A 20,522-nucleotide genomic window follows, 5' to 3' on the forward strand; every position below is an offset into this window, starting at 1 on the left:
CCCTCCAGGCACCTTCTCCTTTTTCATCCGCCAGCTTTTCTTAGAGTCTTGAGGGGCTCCTCCTTTCCATAAGGCAAGGTGGTTTCCTCTTGTCTTACCTCCCACACAAATGGACCTGAATACTTGTTGCTCCAACATATATTTGAAGACTTTTGTCTTGTCTGCCTACTGGATTATATGTTGTAGTATAACCAGCTCCAGTTTTCTTAGTGTTTCCTCCCAGCTTATTTACTCAAGTAAATCCTAATCATTCTTACTGAACTATTCTCAGTCTTGCCCAATTGGTTCATATATTTAGGCATTGGAATGGGCTGCCCAGGGAAGTGGTGGAGTCACCATCCCTGGAGGTCTTTAAGAGACGTTTAGATGTAGAGCTTAGTGATATGGTTTAGTGGAGGACTGGTTAGTGTTAGGTCAGAGTTTGGACTAGGTGATCTTGGAGATCTCTTCCAACTTAGACGATTCTGTGATTCTGTGATATTTTTTCCTTGGTTACTTCCATCACTGACATCACTGACCAATGCTGTGTGGAATACTGCTGATATGTCTTGACCAGGATGGGGTAGAAAGGACAGATGACTTCAGGTGCTTTATAGACTACATTTGTTTATACGTATTGTACATATTGGTTTGGCTTTTTTTTTTTTTTTTTTTCAATAGCAGGCCATTTTCAGTTTCTGATTAACAATGACACAAATCCTTTTCCTCACAGCAGCACATGCTCTGATACTACTTCTAAGCACAGAAAGAAGATTTCATCTCCCATCCCAGTGAAGGTACATCACCAGTTTATAGAGAATTTTGAAAGAGGTTGATCAAAATCATCTTCTGCATGGAAATCAGCTAATACAATTAAGAAGCTTCAGGGTAAGTGGACTTATACTAGAGGTCTGTCATATAACTATATCATAGATCGGGGGAAAAGGGAAAGACTTATTTTTTCTCCTTTTCACAGATGATCTAGGGGAAGTCAAATTATATAACAAGAGTCAGATTCAAAACAACTGGACAAGGTTCATCTCATAATGCAAATTTAAGATGTTTTTAGTTCTTGCCACAGGATGTTTTGGATGCCAGAAAAATATGCTGGTTCAAAAAAGCAACTAAACAATTTATAAGGAAAGAGCGTAAAGAGATCAACCTGTGCTCAGACAGACCCTGAGCCAAAAGCTGTTTGAATCCAGGAGAGTATTCTGAGAAAGCACTGCTCTATTTTTTGCTTCTTCTTCTCTTCTTCCCTGGGGAGCCACTTTTAGCCACCTTTATAGATGAGATTGAACCACTGGTCCATTGAACTGCTGGTATCATCATGTCAATGGCTGGCTGTATTTTTGTATCTTCAGTGCATAAAAGTACTGTCAGAATGCATCCTTCCATCTGTATTTCCCTAGTTTGCTTAGGAAAATGTGCAAAATAGTCAAAATATGAACTAATATCAGGGATGTGGTGTCTATTGTTTACCCTTCTTTGCCAGACCTGTTGCCACGTCAGAAAAATAAATGAGATTGGCCTGACAGACTTTGCTCCTGATGATTCCATATGGGTTGTTATTCAACACTTTGTTTCCACTTACATGCTTGTAATCATGTATTAATTTAGTTGTTCCAGTATTTTTCCAGAAAGTGGAACTAAGTTGATATGTCTGCATTTCCTTGATCTCTCTCTCTTGCTCTCTCTCTCTCTCTCGCTCTCTTTTTTTTTTTTTTTTCTTCCTCACTTGAAGATAGAAGCCATGTCTGCCCTCTATTTGGTTTCAGACATCTCACGTTTTTCCATGATTTGTCAAAGGTAACTGTTAATGGATTGGTGAGTTAATCAACCAGCTCTTTAAAATTCTCTGTGATGACATTATGTCAAGATTTGTCAATTTTAAAATATCTGACTTCTTGAAGTACTTTTTAACCTATTCTTTCCCTACTGAAGGTGGATGTGTTGCTTGTCTGTTGCTAGGGCTAATTATACTCTCTGATTGCAGTTGATTTTTATATTTTCTTAAAGATATGTCTCAATGACTTTTCATCTCACCTGCTTAGTGTTAAATCTTTTCTTTGCTTTTTCTCTTATCTGTGAACATATTCATAAACTTGAACATAAATAAAACATTTCACATGTCTCTACCTGTTACTCTTGTCTTGACACGTTTTAATTTTAAGCTTGTCTTCAATAATCTGACCCTATTTCCACTGCCTTCATACTTTGTTGTATAATATGTATGGAGAATTCCTCACTTAACCAAATTAATTCTTTGCAACATTTTATGTCTTTCTCCCACAGTGACATAATTTATGCCGGTGATATTTTTTCCCCCCAGAAATCGTCTGCTTTTTAACCCCTTTTCTTATTAAACTGATCTCTCATGAATTCTGTCTTGGCTTTCTTCATTGGCTTTGGACTTTATTTGTGACCTGGAGAAGCACTGTACCACAAGTGTTACTTGTGATCGGTTGCTGCAGTGACTGTTTTTTCCTATTAGTGGGATCCATTTTGGAACAAAGACAGAGAAATAATAAATGACCTGGAAGACAATCTTGAGTTCAGAAAAGAAGAAATGTCGCTATTCAGCCAGGCCTAACTAACTGCACAGGACCAACAGAGTCTGATAAAGTGTCTGAAGTTCAGTAGGCAGTTGTGTCCCTTGCTGACAGTGCTATGTTGGGCAAGTGCTGGGCTGACTTCTGGACCAAACTTTGGCCAAATAAATTTCTTTTTTTTTAATTTAATTTCTTTCTGTCATGAAAGAAATAAGTTCGGGACTTACTGTTTTCACTTATTATTTATTTTAATTAATCACAAAGGCGGCAAAGAGATCATTTCTTTCTGCATCTCTGTCAACTTTATATTCTTCCTGGGGTAAATGCAGTAGAGTTGGGTAGTCTCTCACCTTCTCTGAGGAATATTCATGGAAGAAAAACTGCAAGCTGTACAAAACAGATTTTATTTTCTTTTGATTTTCTCCTACTCCATTTTTACAGCTCCTTCTTTGCCCTCCTGTGCACCCCCTCACAGGTTTTCTGCTGGGGTTGTGCTTTTACGCCCATAATATCTACACAGTCTTAGTTATGTCTGCATGTGCTAGGGCAACATACTCAGAGAAATCTATGACAACAACTACAGGGTCTTTGGTAGTCTCTGGTGAGTTTTTGTCAAATATTTTTCAGTCTATTGGAATTGTTTAAAGCTATGTTACTTTGCTTCAAAGCCATCTACTTCAGAGGATGCACCAGTCATTTCAGAACTCCCAGCATTCCTTAACCAGATGTTTCACAGGAAAATATTTTCTCAGCTGTATGGGAAATCAGGGAAACTGCAGAAAGCAGTGGTGGGAATAATCAGCATCAACGAGACACTTATATTCTGATTTCATGTGGGAGAATAGCACAAAAATCTGAAATATGCATCTCCATCTTGCTTCTGATTTACCTTAATAAATTCCAGTTCCATCACAGCAAATGTAAATTGACAAACATGGACTAGACAGAGTGTAAAAATGTGGGACATATTCAGAAGTTATTACAGCCCATCCTGCTTCCAATCATACATTTGTTCTACTTCAGTGTGATAAATGAGTGTTCATTGCATGCTTGCAATATTTATGAATGTCAAAAAAATGTTGTTCCTGCTGCAAAGAATTTGTGGAACCGAATTACATCAGGCCTGAAATCATGACAGAGATGTGATTTGAATTGATTTTGAAAAAGAATTAAAAAAAAAAAAAGGATAAATAATTTTGTCATTTGGTGTGGTTCCTGAGCTGTATCAATGTTAATGCCAATCTTATTTATTTACATATTCATATACTAGCTTTGCATATAGTGCATTTCTGTCTCTGAATTCTCTGCCCAAAAAGGTCATCCAAATTAGTACCACTTACCTGTGTATTTACAGAAAATTGTGAACTGAAGACTGGAATCCTTGAAAAAACAAAGAAACGTTGAGCGCAATCTTCAACAGCAAAACAGCACAGATTTTCCCTACAACATTCCCCCTACTGTCGTTTTAGAGGACAGGTTGCCTGAAGCTGGCCCCAGTGCATCAGTTTCCATGTAGTTCCAAGGGAGGCAAAGAAAGGTGGCTTTTGTAGCTAGGAACACCTCTTAAAGCTGACTTTCTTGTCACCGCGTTACATGTCCCCTGTGTCAGTGTGGTTTCTAATAAAATTCTAAATAAAACATATTGATGAACTTGGAGAATTGTCCCAGCTTTTCCTGTTCAAAATATGCTGCTGTAAATCTGATTTCATCTCAGTAAAAGCTCAGGGATTAGCCTTGTCATGTGCTCAAGTTACATGTTTGGGGTAGAAATCAATATCTTCATCTCCTCTCCCTCCCTCGTATCAAAAAAGCAAAGCAAAATTAATCAAAGACTGTATTTCAACTATGTTTTCAGAGTTTTACTTCTGATGTTTCAACTCACCATTGGAAATACAAGACCCAGCTAAGAAATGTAGGCTATCTATCACAGAAAGGAGTGGTGTTTCATGGGAAATCACTCCATCCTTTACTCTTGCAACAGCTTGCAACAGAAAAGGATGGCCTGGTGTATATGATCCATTGCTTTTGTCAGGGCTGCAGCAGTTATGAGTGTAGCTGCACTTATGGTTATGACCTTTTGGTAGCTGGCTGATATTAAAATTTTGTAGGAGGAAATTGCCTGATTTTACAAGTGCCTTCAGTTACTGACTGAAGAGGTGCACTGCCATTACAGAGCAGTTTTCTTCTAATGAAGATCGGAGAAAACGTGCCCATGACTTCTGACTATTTTCAGATGACTCTAGAAACTGGAAAAAAAAAAAAAAAGGTTTACCAAAACATTTTTTTTCTGTTGTTCAGTACATTCTCTTCAAGATCTAATAACACCCTGAAAAAAAAGCATCAAAAATAGAACCCTTTCCAAAGCTGAGTTCCCCCAGGCCCATCTTGTTTCACCTGAGATCTCATGCTTTCCATGAGGAAGGCCAGATGCCCTTAGTATTTTAATTATCAGTGACTGACATGGTGTGTTATCTGGTACTGAGCCTTGAGCACTGTCTCTCTTTCCATTTGTACCTCCTGCTGCTAATGGTGGCAATATTTATAAGGGTATTTCCGATCTGACATTTTTTATGAATCTGAATTCCAGCTGTGTTCTTGTCACTGTGGAGAGCCAAATGTGCTCCATTTATGTTCGTTGAGATCTTATGTCAGTTAAGGATGTTTCCTGTTTCTGTAAATAATGTTACCAAAGTCTGTGGGAGCATTAAGGTTTTGGACGTGATTGACCCATTCAGTACTCCCAGTTTGGCTTCCTGGTCTTTTGGCCTCTCAGCACATACCTTTGTTCTTTTCAGCAAACGCTTTCCTCAGGGTTAGACTCAGAATGTCATTTTGCCGGCTCCTTCCTCTTTGTGTCTGTGAAAATCCCTTTCATTGCTTCTCCCTTTGGCACCATCCAGTGCTGCTCTCAGTCTGGAAAGCCAACAAGCGGTTCCTGTGCACACTGTAATCTTTTCCGAAGTCCTGGCGGTCGCCCTCCTTCCTCCACTCATCCCTGTGACATTGGTTCCAAAACAGGGCTCCCGGGAGCCCTTGCTGCTGGTTCGCAGGGAGCTGGCAGCTTGCTTCATTCAGCCTTGCTTCATTGTTTCCAGCTCTAAATTGCATTAGAAGAAGTCAAACTCCATTAACATTTTCCTAATATTACTTTCCTTCACACTTAATTGGTGTTGTTGCCAGGGGGATGTTATGCGATCCCCTTTGGGAAAGAAGGAATTCAGTGCTTTTCCAGTGGGGAGTGGAATGGGAGGGAAATGGGAGCAAATGCATGTCTGTGAGAGGGAGGGAGGGGATGGAAGAAGCTGGGCCAGGATCTGGGCTCCTTGATAAAGAAGGGAAAATGCACCTTTCAGTCTTTCTCCTCCTGGTAGCAGGTCTTTGTGTGCTGCTGGTGAGGATGGATATGTGTTCTGTCCTGGAATAGTTCTGAAAGGAGGAAAGAGTGAAAAAGGATCTGTGTGCCTTCACGTACAAGCATGTACAAGGGGCCGTCCCTCTTCGTGTGAGCCTGAGACGTGGTGGTGTGATCATGCAGACACAGCTGCTGTCCTAGCTGCCCCTCACAGCTGAGACTGGAAAGAAATTTAATAATATTCCCTCAGTTTAAGAAGAAAAAGGCAGATTTCCTACAGATTCACAAAATTCAAAATATTTGCTGTGGCCATCTCTCTCTCTTTCTCTCTCTCTCTCTCTCTCTCTCTCTTTTTTTTTTCTTTCACATTTAGGAACTGATAAACTGTGCCCTGATTTCCTCAGCTCTTCAAGGTCTCAGGCCAAACTCAGTTCAGTGTAAGCTGCAAGCCAAGGAAGGTGCCTGTGACTAAGCTTGGATCCTAGCCATGGTAACCCTTTTCCTATCCTGGTGCTTTAGCTAATTCCTTCCTGCAGACTGCCTGTGCCTGAGGTTCCCAGGCATTTGTCAAAGCTTTATTGAAGTTTCTTTTTGCATATGTAGACAGGAACTGCATGTAAACACTTTTTGCTGACAACTAAAGTTGTGAAATAGCTTTTCAATTACATTGTCTGTATTGGCTTTTTCCTAGGCCTTTTACTACATGTGATGCAGATCTTGGCAGCTGAGCAGTGACTGGGTCAGTGTTCTCTTTGGGGTCTGTCTGTCTGTCTTCCTCCATAAATCCTCACCTGTCCCAGGCAGGGGTCTGTGGGACAAAGGGAGGATTTATTTTTTGCAGGCCACGGAAGAGCAGCTGGGTTATTTCTGCCTTGTTTGACAGCTCCACCTCCTTTCTTCAATCCCATGCCCAGGGAGATTTCTCTGCAGGGAAGGAGAATGCTTTGAAACCCACCTTCCAGCTGACCTGCACAGAGAACTTTCCACGGGGCCTTTGACAGACTTTGATGGGAGGGAATATTTGATTTGGAGAAAAGACTAGGAAGCTGGGATGTTGTGCTGTCTTGAAGCCTTCTTGCTCTGTCTGTCAAACACTGAATATGGTATCAGAAGTGAGTTGGCTCTTGCAGGTTTCAAAATCAGAAACAATGAGCATTTCTAATCCTCTCCAGCAAAAAGCCCTTTTAAAAACAAAGTGAGCAAGAAAACAAAAAATACCTCGTCAAAGCAGATTGTTTGAACAACATATCACATTACTATCCCTGAGCAGATGGCACTGATGTGTTCAGTGAGTAGATGTACTCTAGTTCATGGTGGGGAGAAGTCAACAGCACATGGAGCTGGATGCTAGTGTCCCTGTCACTCTGTAGTGGTGGCTGAGAGTATAAGAGGTGTCTTTCTTGACCCTTTTAACCACCATGGACAGACATAGCAGAGTCTTTTCTTATGTTGCCCAGTTTTGGAGAGCTCTGCCTAGCTTCATCCTATATCCTCCTCACGTAATCCCATGGCTGGAGCTGCTCACTGGAGAGAGGGGACTCCTGCTGAGAGGCAGGTTAGGCAGTTCCTGGAGTCCACATCTCCCTGGGGGAAAATAGGGAAGCAGAAGCTGCCTGTGGACTGGCCTTCCTGTAGGTCACTCTGGATAAAGGATGCTATTCTAATGGGGTAAGTAGAATGAAGAAAGAAAGAAAGAAAGAAAGAAAGAAAGAAAGAAAGAAAGAAAGAAAGAAAGAAAGAAAGAAAGAAAGAAAGAAAGAAAGAAAGAAAGAAAGAAAGAAAGAAAGAAAGAAAGAAAGAAAGAAAGAAAGAAAGAAAAAGAAAGAAAGAAAGAAAGAAAGAAAGAGAAAGAAAGAAAGAAAGAAAGAAAGAAAGTATGAAAGAAAGAAAGAAAGAAAGAAAGAAAGAAAGAAAGAAAGAAAGAAAGAAAGAAAGAAAGAAAGAAGAAATGAGCCAGATTCTTATATTTTTCAATTCAATACATTCCATCTTTCAGGTTTCCAATTCAATACATACCCTCTTTCAAGAGTGTTTGGTCAAGTGTGCAGAGGTTAAGGGAGCTGTATATAAGCTGCTAAAACTAGTCCAAACACACTTTCAACCAGTAGTCAGAGAAGCATTTATTTAGTGAGTTTAAGCAAGAATTGGAGAAACAATGACTTAGTGTTTTGGTGACCTGACTCATGCAGTTAACACGTTTTGAATCTGATTCATAATAGGTTGGTAACTGGAATGCAAAATGCAGGTGTTTGAATGAGAAATACTTTGACATCCCACGCTAACTCTGTCAAAAGTTGTTGGCAGATAAAGCAAATTGAAAGTTCATATCTAAACACAGAGCAGAAAGGGAGCAGTCTCAGAGATAATCCACTAGTAATAATGACAGCACAGACTCCCCAGTAGCAGTATTATGCAAAAGTAAAAGCAAAACAACAAAGGAGAAGAAACCATCACAATACAGAAAAAGATCTCTGAGCACAATAGGAAAAAACATGAGAGCACCTATTCATTTGTGTGATTGCAAGCAACTTAAGCAAAGCAGTGAAGATAAATCCTTGCCCATTGCTTGTTATTATTTGGCTTGGCAAAAATAGGATCTTATGCTGCTGATCTGGGTAAGTGCCACTGCATAAATTTTATCTGGACACATTTGGGATCTCTGGAAAGTAGAGCCATTGGAACAAAATTCTGGGGCTCATACCCGTTGTGGGATAGTATTAAGACTGCCAGAAAGAAGTGCTCAGTTTTGCAAAAAGCTGTATCAAAATGAATGACTTTAGTTGTAGGGACACATAGATGGTCTGACAGATGGGTTGCAGACATATCCTTTCCTGTCAGCTTAAAGACTTAGAGAAATAAATTTGAATAGAAATAAGAGAAAATTTTTATACAGTGCCATTCATGAGACTCGTCTTGACATCCACTGGGCTGTCACTAAACCCAGAAAATATAGCAAAGCTCAAAACAGAAGATGTTAAAACTTTTTTGAAAGTGTCTAGATTTGTAAATAATCTGGGTGTTTGGATTGTGCAGAAAACCTTTGGTGTACATAGACCGAGGTGCAGCAAGGCCAGAGTTACCAGTCACTTCATGCATTAATAGTGTTATGAATACAGCTCCTGGGCTTAAAAGAATAAATTGAGGCTACTAGCTCCAGAAAGCTTTCTTCATGCACAAATGAAACTGCATCGTAGCAGCTTTCTCCGAGAAAGAAGCCAACTTATCCAGAATGGCTTAGAGAAGGACAAGAAATGTAGGGATGCTCAAAAATTTTATATCTATATCTATATCTATATCTATCTATCTATCTATCTATCTATCTATCTATCTATATATAAAAATAAATTTCCTGTTGATGAATATCATTGTATGGAAACTGAAATATCTGCAACAACAAATTAGCTTCTAAATTATTGTTGCAAAGACTGACACAGATAGAGGCTGAGCTAGTGGGAGACAGACTTGGTGGTGGGTGTTGCCTACAGCAAGTGAATGCTGGGTTGGGTCTGCATTTCTTTCACATTCTCATGTTTGTGACAAAAAAATGAGGAAGGACAGAGAATTTCAAGAAAAACAAGATTTCATAAGATAATTTAAAATCAAGGGATACCCTTTCATGGTTTTCTCTTTTCTGTCATCCTAAGTCTCACCAATCCTGGAAAAAATTGAGAGATGTATGTGTAAAAGAATAAATAATGCAGAAAAATTGCTTGATCATATTTCTGTGTTCACTGGGATGAAAAAGTATCCTGAGACTAGACTGGATGCATTCTGAAAAAGATGTATTTGCTAGAAAACTTACCACTGGCCAGCCATGAGTAGAAATACTCAGTTAGGTGAAAGCAGGTGGTCTCTTGCAAGAAGTAAAGAACAGTTATTTTCACTGCATATCTCCAAAATATATTTTATTATAGGCTTATATGAGCCTGTAGTATATAAGTGTATATATATATATATATATATATATGTATATCAAATGTACATATATTCATTGAAATTTGTAAATCAGAGCAGGGTTATTTTTTTAAATTGTTTTTCATGAACCTCACAGAAATAATCTAACAATTCTGAAGGGTCCAAGGACAGCAATTTGAAGATCACTACTGATGTTAAATCATGTGTACTCTATAGCAGATAAAATGCAATAAAATGGTTAAAACTTAATTGTTTTTCAAAATTGACTAGACTAAATTTGTGAGAGATGCAAGAAACAAATGGAACAATGGGGTTAATTATTCCTCAATGAGAAAACATTTTAAAACTTCCACACATATATATATATACACACATACATGTGTGTGGAATATATGTGTATAAAGGAAGTCCCATACAATGTTTCCTTTTAAGAAGCCAGTGAATAATAATGACTATATCTCTAGTTTTATCTCAGTCAGTTTATATTTTGCTTGCGTTTCACTGCACAAAAGCTGTTTGCTTCAGTAAAGGGTCAAGACTTGTTCTTAGGAGCTGAATAATTTATCCTGTGAATGTGCTCTGAAATCCTTAACTCTCCTGTATTAGACAACACTTTGTATGTCTCCTTCAAAGCTGTTCCCTGACTGTTATATCTGCTGATACCTGGGTACCAGGTGGGAAGATTCTATGAGGCTCCATATTTACTGAAGGTAATTTAGTACATCTTCTTGTAGGCTTACTAGGAAATATTGATATTTTATAATGAAATTATGGCCCTGTACCTATGCAATTCCCTGCTCTGATCTCTAGTATAATGCTGCTGATTTTCTTAGCCAAAAGTTGACCCACATCCATCTCCTCATTTAAAAGGCCTTTATGGATCCCAAATAGACATCATGTTAAATTATATCTCAAGTCTATATCTAACAAGACCTTTAAAGAAAAGAAATACTATCCCATCAGTCACCATTGATGTGTGTTTTAATAAATTAGCTTTGCAATTGCTGGAAAACTATGGCAAAGAAAATGTTTCCTTTCACTATCAAAGCTAAACAGAGAAATTCCCTTAAATGTCTCACCCTTCTTACCCTGATGATTTCTTTATTTTATTTTATTTTATTTTATTTTATTTTATTTTATTTTATTTTATTTTATTTTATTTTATTTTATTTTATTTTATTTTATTTTATTTTATTTTATTTTATTTTATTTTATTTTCATTTCATTTCATTTCATTTCATTTCATTTATTTTTTTTGAGCTTCCAACCAGTCTGAACCATATTGTTCAATTCAGTGCTGTCTTTGTCTTTGGTTCTTTCTGCTGACCTGCAAGAAAACTGATACTGATTTAAGTCTGTTGCTTCGACATTCAGCTCAAATATCTAATGACCATTTGTCTGTTGCTCACTGCCATGTCTATCTCTCTTTATCTGAAAGTGTTTATGTGCTTTAACTGAAACAGAAACAATCCAAGAGGGATCTCCAAACGCAGCATCAGTGAGCTACTTATTTCAACAGCAGAAACATGGAAATATAACATCACTCTACAGTAAAATGCGATGAACTTCAGCTGCAATGAGAGAGCTATGAGGAGGTATTTTATTTCTGTAGCTGTTCCAATCGTAAATCCCATAATTTCCTCATCTGATGACTGAAAAATGCTCAGGGAGGTGTTGTGTGTGCCCTAATCTATCACTGTGTCACCTCAGGCTCTCATAATGCAGCAAAGCTAATTATCATGTTCCCAGCAACACAGCATGATCTCACATTTATTTACTTGGAGGAAATATAAGTATGGTTTTCAAAACAAGATCCTTACATATATGCTGTGGTATGAATTAACAAGGGATACAGGAGAAGGAGTGAGGAAGAAAAAGAGAAAGATTCCCTTTTTACAATGTTTATAGTTCCCTAGATTATGCTGCAAACAGTCAATTTTCTCCCGTGCATTGTGTGACATTCTACATTTAGTGAGATGGTAGTATTGGATGTGCAAAGGCAAAGCAAATGCTGTGTTGTAGGAAAATGACCAAATGACCTCAAAGGGATCCTTTTTATGCCCTTTTGATAGCTTGGAGTGTTATGTGATCCTGACGAAATTAAATTTATATAGGACAACTGGCACTTCTTGAATAAACTGCCTTGATTTTGCTACTGAAAACATGTGTGAGCATGTTCAGGCACACTAGTGCTCTCACAATTCATGGCATCCAGAAAGCTTTATTTAAAGTTCTCATTTTTATTTGTTTAATTTGGTAGCAGAAAGAGATCCAATCACAATGGAAGTTTGGTTATCTTTTCTGGTGTATTCCCAAGCAGGCTAAGCACGGCAGCCGTGGCTTGTCACGCACCTCCCTGGCGGCTCTGCCATTCACATGAAGCTTCTGTTTCATGTGTCCCAGTAGAATTACATCAAACACGCTGTTCTCTGGGAGATAACACACTGATTCTAAAACATACCAGATTATAAATATCTACTGGTGCACAGAGGCTTTTTAGACAATAACAGAAAAATAACAGCTTGGTCACTATACCTCCCCCTCCACACAAAACTGAACTCCTGTTTTCTCAGTTCTCTGGGAGGAAGCCTTTTTAATGATAAATCACAAATAATGGGATTGAAAGGATCAAGGCACTACGTGGATCCAGCCCCTTGCATTGAGGAGGGGAGGACCCTGTGGTACTCAGTTCATTGTGTGCCTCTGACCTTTTCTTAAAGCTACCTAGTGACTGCACCATAACTACCTCATTAGTCAAAATGTTCCACCAACTTTACTGACAAAGAAGTTTTCCTAGGATGTGAGTGAGATGTATCTATTTTTCATCTCTAGCCTGCAGTGCGTTAATCTTGTGGAATCCAGCATGAGGATTTATTTTTCTCTCTGTGCTATTTCCTACCTCAGATAATTTGATGAGATCAGAACCAACTGAATGATAGATGCTCAAGAGAGGTGAGACTGGAAAGGTCACAAATGAGCTGGGCCCAACAGCACTGAACCTTATAAGCGGTCCCCATCTGATCCACTGAAGCTTGATGGCAAAATTTATGACTATTCCTTTTTTCCTTACTGCCATTCCTCACTCCCATTACAGCATCAGTTTTCCAGATGATGAACAGAGAGCATGTCCCATGACCAGATAGGCACCACTACCGCTTTGTTGGCTGACAAACACCCATCCAGGCAACTTGGTGAATAGGTGTCTTCCCAGTGTACGGCTCCATATGTCTTGGTTAGAAATAATCTGTGAATGATTCATGAACTGGGAAGAGTCTCAATTCATTGACTTTTCATTTCCCCCCACTATTGGCATCACACTTCCTTTTATGAATATTTTGAAGCTTAGTAATTTTAGCCTAACATATGTATTCTATTTCCAATTTATATTTCCTAAAATAAAACTCACACATACTCTTTTAGTATATCAACAATATTTAGCACATCTATGACTTGGAATGAGTCATAGCAGGTAGAAACACATATGACAATACTTTTATGATAAAAGATGAGTGCATTTTTTATAAACACTACTCCATTCAGTAAATTGACTTTCAACTACTCTTACTCTTTATAAAAAATGTGTGACATCTTTAAGCTTGAAAAGCATATTCAGGAACAGGACTTCAGAGGAATCAAAAAAGGAGACATCACCTCAGAACAGAGTCATTACCTGCACCTGAAAAAGTTGGTGGGACTAAACTTTTTCAAAAGTATCCTTTCTATCCTTTCTCTTTTTCTACAGTTTTCTTCATAGAAAATTTTTTGGGGGTGGAAGAAATAAAAATGTGTCAGATAACACCTCAGCTCTCTGTTGAATTCTTTCAATGTTGCATTCATTTGAGAACATGAATATAAGTTGTGAGTTGTGTTTGATAAATGTCACTGACATTCTGACATTTGATTTTTTTTTTTTTAATGGATTGGAGCAACTGTTCAGTTGTTAGGTAAGCTTTAATCTTTCCCTGTCATTTAGGACACTAAATTCCTTGTGCCAGTGACACCTGGGAGAGTCTATGGAGGGCTCTAATCTTTGGTGTTAGCTTTTCAGTTTAGTTTTAGTTTGTTGAAAATATCTGATTTTGAGCTTGCAGCCCCATTGCTTACCAGATGCCTTAAGTTCGACAATGGACTGTCTTTAAGACTCACTCCAATTTGCAAGAAGATTCATTTGTTTTGTTGAATCAGGTTCTGTGATTTTAGTTTTTAATCCCTATTTCCTAGTGATGGTGATAAATAATTATGGGGGCAGAATCATAGACAGACACTCCTAAGATCATGCAGACTCAACTGTATCCATGGAAAGTAAAATCTCTTATTGATAGTATTTGATTTTTGGTTTGTCATTATTCTCCCTCTTATTGCTTGATAACAATAGATGTGACTAGTACTGCTTTTTTCTTTCTTTATGATTTCTTTAGTAACAGCAGTGAAAAGGTACTTCAGACACAATATGAGGTCACAGAATTTAACTATCTCTGAATATTAATGATTGAAATCATTAAAAGAAACAAACCTGACAAAAGAGACATCAATGTTTCTTTATAATTTTAAAAATACAAGAAAAAATGCTATGTGTCCACTCCATTTTAGTCAGCTAAACAACAAAAAGAAAATAATCAATCTGTCCTCTCAACCATAAAAAATGTTATAACTAGGAAAAACTAGAAGCCTGACTCATTTGGCAATTAACACAGAGATATTAATCCAAAACCCATTGAATCTTTCTCCCATTACCACTAAAAAAGGGTGATATAAGTAAGTTTGAACAATATATTCCAAACATAATATGAACCTGAGAAATACCACTAACATCCAGAGTTGGAAAGTCTGTGCTCACTGCCTGAAAATTTATTATCCTTTTCTGATGGTGTTTCATTTCTTCCTGACTGAGCTGCCCATCAGCTCTCTGTAATTTACAGTGTGATGTCAGACAAAGAAAACATGCATAAACACCACCATGCAACTCACAATTGTGCAGGTCTAGGGCAGTTTAAAGGGAGTTTCTTTCAGCCAAGAAGTTAATTGTTTCCCCCCTCTCTTGTGCAAGCCATTTCTGTACAGTTTGACAGCCTGAAATTCATCACATAGTGAGGAAGAGCTGCTTCACTCAGATGAAGTAAAATACAGTTCCATCTACTTGCATATGGCCCCAGAAAACTCTGTAACTCCTCTGAATTCTCCCTCATCTTACTGCTTACCCTAAAATACCTTCAGAAATTCAGAAATTACCCTAAAATACCCTCTGGGAATACTTGCTTCTACCTGTTGCCCACCTTAAATTGAGATGCCTCCACACCCTGAAGAACAAAACCAATGTACATTTGAAAAGACATGATGGTTTGAGGCAGACAAAGAGGTAATAACAAGTCTTTCAATTTTCTAGGGTGCAAACAGAGTATAATTCTACCCCAAAGTGTGCAGTAGTGTGGGCTCTCACTGGGAAGTTTGGACAACAAGTTAAAGGCATTTAGTCAAATTTAGTCAAATCTTCAACTAATATGGCTTTACAAAGATGGGGTAAAAAGGATTTTGAATTTTGGAATAGACTTGGTAGTAAACTTAGAAGCTGATAAACTCTGGAAAAAAGGCTTGCATAGACCTTCTGCAAGTATTCCAAAATGCCTCTGCTAACCTAGCTGAGAAATGACTTTAATTTTTCAGTGTGTGGTCTTTGTTTCAGAGCAGGTGTGAAAGACACCTGTTCATGCCAAGTCAAGATATATTCCTCTTAGGAAAAAAGAAAGATTTACTCAGATTCAGCATGCTGCAGGCTATGCAAGAGCCTTTCATTACTTATGTAGTGCTGATATCCAGACAAAGAACAGATATTTTGTTGGATTGTGGTTGGACATATTGTATATTTAGATGTAGAGATAAGGCATTTCTTTGTGAATGTAGGTTGTATTCCTGGTAATAAATAACTCAGTTTAGTTTCTATTTCTAATTAATAATTATAGGATGTCTGTGCATGCATTTCTAGCTCTTTAGGAATGCAAACTAAATGATTCTTGAATTATACCTCTTCCAAGGGCTTGTGTTCTCACTGTATGATCAGAGTGAAAAAAAAAAAAAGAGGGAGATTTATATGTATCATCTTTAAAAAGATGATCAAATAGTGTGAAGGACATAAGCATGAATTTGGAAGGGAAGCAATATAGCTGTAAACCTGCAGTATAAAATTATCATTGACATTTCAGAATGGATAAAATCACTGCAGTTGTGTGCAGTAATCCATTCTGTACATTTTTGAAAGTATTGCTGATTAATGATAAGGAAATTTGAAGGGAATGAAGAATCCTCACCTAAACTAAGTACTAAGAAAACAATCACAGGGAACATTAGTATAGCATTTTCTAGAGATCTATCAATCAAAACATACAAAGGACAATAAAAATTATAGATCAATATAGAAATGAAATTTGGAAATTCATTTAGGTCTCTAATCACTGACTACTGGTCAGTTTTGGCACATTTCAGTTCTTCAGACACCTCATGGATCTTAATTTGGGTGTTTTGGTCACAGACAGGTCAGTATTGCTGTTTAGGGGAATCATTCTTGCTTCCGTCCCCTTGATTATTCCAGAGGGATGCTATGAAATTTTGCTTTCCTTGAACTGGCCCAGAGCAGCAGGTTTATCTGCCTTATTTGCCAATATACTAGCCTCACCTTTACCTTTATTTGCCAATATACTAGCCTCACCTTTACCTTTTTGACTTCAGTTCTCCCATTTCAGCACCTCATAGGATTTAGAAACAACGGGGAAATCAAAGAGCTTATGTCCTGCTGAAGATGGGCAGATGAACAAGAGCAAGCTTGAAGTTAGTTTAATGCATAACTGTCTGAATGTTTTTACTAACATAAAACAGAAATGCTCCAAAAAAATTAAAGTGATCATTCAAAAACAGTTGAGCTTCATCCTCTTTTTCTCTGTGATATACTGAGGCAATGGTTTCATACATATTCTTGGTGCAATGAACAACCTCATCCCTTCATGTTATTTCTTACTTCAGTTATGATTCTAACCTGTCTACTGGAATTCCAATTCTCTCAGCACTTTCCAAAACACTGTCCCAGTGAAGAATTAAGGTAGCAAATTAGTTTTATTTATTTTGGTCAGGTGAATGGAGATTTCCCTGAGAAGATTAATCTAGAACTTAATTCAAATGCTAAATTTTGCAGAAGCTTAAACTTTAAACCTCTCATGCAGACAACTCTATTTCCTAAGCAGTGAATTTTGTCTGTAGCTAAAATCTACCATAAATTCATGCAGACACTGAGAAGAAACACCCAGAAGCAAGTCTTCTTTGCTTTCTGAGCACTGTTGACTAGATGATTTTATTTTAGCCCATGGATTGGACACCAAAACTACTTCAGCAATCATACTTGCTATGTAACGCCTGTCAACTGGAGGCAGAACCAGAACTATGCTTGACAGGCTCAGGGCTGGCGCAGCACAGCTCCCACCAGGGAAGCATCTCTCCAGTCTGCTGTGTTTCTCCCCCTGTCATCTCCAGGGCTATTCTAACTCAAAAATATTTGTTCAACAACAGATGGAAATGAAGGTGAAGGGGAGGGTAAAGAGTCAAAAGAAGTTAAAAATATTATAATCCAACACAGAAGGATTGTGCTGCTAACATTAAGAGACAACACAATCTGAATAACAGAACCTTTGCAGCATTAGCACTGCCTGAAGGGGAATTCATTCTATCCTTCCCAGACATGCATAATGTACATGCCTGCTGATTTTTTAATTTGAATTTGTCATTTTGTCTCCCATGTACTTGAAAGAGGAAGCAATAATTATAAGGGTTTTTGTTTGGTTGGTTTTTGGTTTGGTTTGGTTTTGTTTTCCATGTAACTAATCCCATCACAACAGTTTAATAGCTTAACTTTTTATCTATTAGTTTTTCATGCACCAACATCATGTATGATGTTCTGCTGATGTAATTATAAATTTAAAATTTCTGTGCCAAGAGCTCAGGTAATTCTGTAAACTTTGAATCTGCTCTGATACCACGTGTTACTATTACCTTATCGCTGATTAATTAATAATATTAGTAAGTCATACAAATATTTATGCTGCCATATGTTTGGTAACCTTCAGCTAAAGTGCAATATGTGTAAATATGTGTTATCTTCTGCTTCAGTCTCAAACAGGCAGACCTGCTTCAGTGGGTCAATGTATAGACACTATCCATGGCACAACTGTTTACTTCAGTGAAACAAGAGATTTAGTGAGAGCAGATGAGGTCATTTAGATACCGCTCCTTTGGCATAAGCATATGATGCCTAATGTTTTGAAAAGGTCTGCCAATATTTTTGCAAACATGAGGAGCAGTGTAAAAAATTAAAAGTTGTCTTTTCAAATGAAATGGGCAGGATAAGAAATTTCTGATACGTGGGGTCCAGAAGCCAGACAGATTTGCTATATGAGCAACTTAACCACTTGGAGCTCTCCTCTGGTGTTTTTCAAATCCTTTGCTCTCATATGCTGTTCCATGAATGTTATGCAAAGAGAGCATTAGTCTTTGCTCTCTTGTAACGGAAGGTCTGTGCAGGGTGTTGTGTTTGTAACAGAAGACAGGTAGAGGAAAGAAGTCTGGAATGATAGGATTTAGATACTTAAATACCTTAGGAGATCTGGGCTGAGTACTACAAGTTAAACTATAGACATTACTGTCACAGGCTCCAACTCCAAATGTCAGCTCCAGAAGAGGATTACATGAAGATTTCATCTATTAACTTCACTTTAACTTTGCTCTTTACTGTTCCTGCATCTGCTCAGTCACAGCAATGTATCCAGTGTTGCCTGGCATGGGGCTGAAAAAGGAAAGCGATGAATTCTGTACTTGTCACTAATTATCTTCACAGGAGACAAAACAGAGCTTTCATTCTCCTTTTCAGACCACATGGACCTAAGAGTTGCCGTAATAGTTAATAACCCCCTGACAGTTTGCCTATAGCATCAGCTTTTGTTGCACTTTTGCTACACAAGCATGCTCTTTTTGGTGACTTGATGGGTAAAAAGCAGCCTCTCCCTTTTGTTTCTCCCCTGTTGGGTTTGGCAGCTAGCTTCCACAGTAGTGCTCATGGTGTCTTGGCTTGCCATCATACATTGCTTCCTGTCCTCTCCTTCACCTCCCTGTCCTCTTGTAGCAACGTTAATCTGGTTTTCCTGCCTTGAATTTACATTTAGTTTTGCATAACAATTTAAAAATTAAAGAAAATTGGACCCCCCCAATTTTTTTTTTTTTTTATGAGTTACAAAAGAACTCAGCCCCTTAAGAATTCAGATTTTTGCAATTTGGTGATTTTTATATCTGTGTTCCTAATGAAGTATGTATATACAGACATGCAGGACTTTAAATAGGGCGGTGCTTAGACTAAAGTCTTCATTTGGTTCTTTTCTCAGGAAACTCTCTGTCTTTCAAAAGACAATTCTATACATTATAAGAAAGCAGAATGTACCCATACCAGAGCTAACATGAACCATATGTGTAAAAACCATTCAGTGCAACACAGAGAGATGTTATCTCAGTTTAAAATATAAAATAGCTGTTTCAGTCTACGACTGTGCCTCAGCTAATAAGCCATGTTTGTTTGTGGAGAAAACTCAGGGGCAGAACTGTACTAATGTGGCTAAAATACTTAAGAAACTGCTGACATGTCTTGGGATGTTTTGTAGCCTTGGATTTGGGAGTCTGTACTTTTATTTTATTTTATTTTATTTTATTTTATTTTATTTTATTTTATTTTATTTTATTTTATTTTATTTTTTGTGCAGGGTTGTACAGTGCATAAATAAATAAATAAGTAATCCTGAAGGGAACAAAAAGGTAGATTGACTGATAGATAATGTTCACGCAGTAATTTTTAAGCAGTAACCTGATGCAATGTCATTTCTAATTTCTCAGTTAGACATGTATCAGCAAGCTTTAGCCAGAATAAATCAATACAAATTTACTAATGGAAGTTATGGGTCTTTGCACTTCTAGCAGTTTTGTTGCCCTTTTTTTTTTTTTTTTAATTTGCTGCATTGTATATAACTTTTTCTTCTATTCAAGATGAGTAGGTGCTGCAGGGGGCAATAGGCAATAGTGCAGGGGTTAGAAGTTGTATCTCACCTAGTTTTAAAGGTTATAGATTTAATCAGAGATATTGCAGCTTCCTCCATAGTCAGACTAGCAAACTATGTTGATGCCATCTACAGCAGACCTCTACTTGAGAGTAAGGTGAGGCATCGTCTCATGGTAGCTGTCCTCCACTGGTTATAGAAAAACAAAATAAAAAACAAAACTAAAAAACAAACAAAAAAACAAAAAACACCAGGAAAGTAACTTCAAGTTAGGTGTCTCCCTTTAGACAGCCTAAATTAGTCAAGAGGAAGAGGACTCAGAGCGTTCTCCCACCTGGGATAACTGCTCCAGTTGCTCCTGCTGGATGTTGTGGGCTACAGACACACACTCAAACCCTTTTCTCAAGAGACCGGCTTAAGTCACAGCCCACTGACTTGCTCATTATAATACAGGTGCAGTATGCTGTTCTCCTGGGATAAAGCTGCAGCAATTGTTTGTATTAATAGGGTTTTAAATTGTGTGAAGAGGTACAAAAGGTGTCTGGGAGCTGGAGATACAGAAATGAAAGAATAATGCAAATATAGTACTCTAAAAATTAATGATTGAATTTTACTTCTTCTTGCAGTGGTCTTAGCTCCTTGGATGGA

General features: G+C 37.8%; 1 long non-coding RNA gene across 1 annotated transcript in view; it reads left to right on the plus strand.

The window, feature by feature from the left end:
- The first annotated feature begins 718 nt into the window (after positions 1-718).
- Positions 719-20,522, plus strand: part of LOC116487746 — a 40,305-nt gene continuing 20,501 nt past the window's right edge. The window contains exons 1-2 of the long non-coding RNA XR_004253102.1: positions 719-867; positions 1,724-1,788. This is a non-coding gene — a long non-coding RNA (uncharacterized LOC116487746). The remainder of the gene's footprint in view (positions 868-1,723; positions 1,789-20,522) is intronic.

Source organism: Aythya fuligula, chromosome 3, assembly GCF_009819795.1.
Source record: "Aythya fuligula isolate bAytFul2 chromosome 3, bAytFul2.pri, whole genome shotgun sequence".
Taxonomy (NCBI): Eukaryota; Metazoa; Chordata; class Aves; order Anseriformes; family Anatidae; genus Aythya; species Aythya fuligula.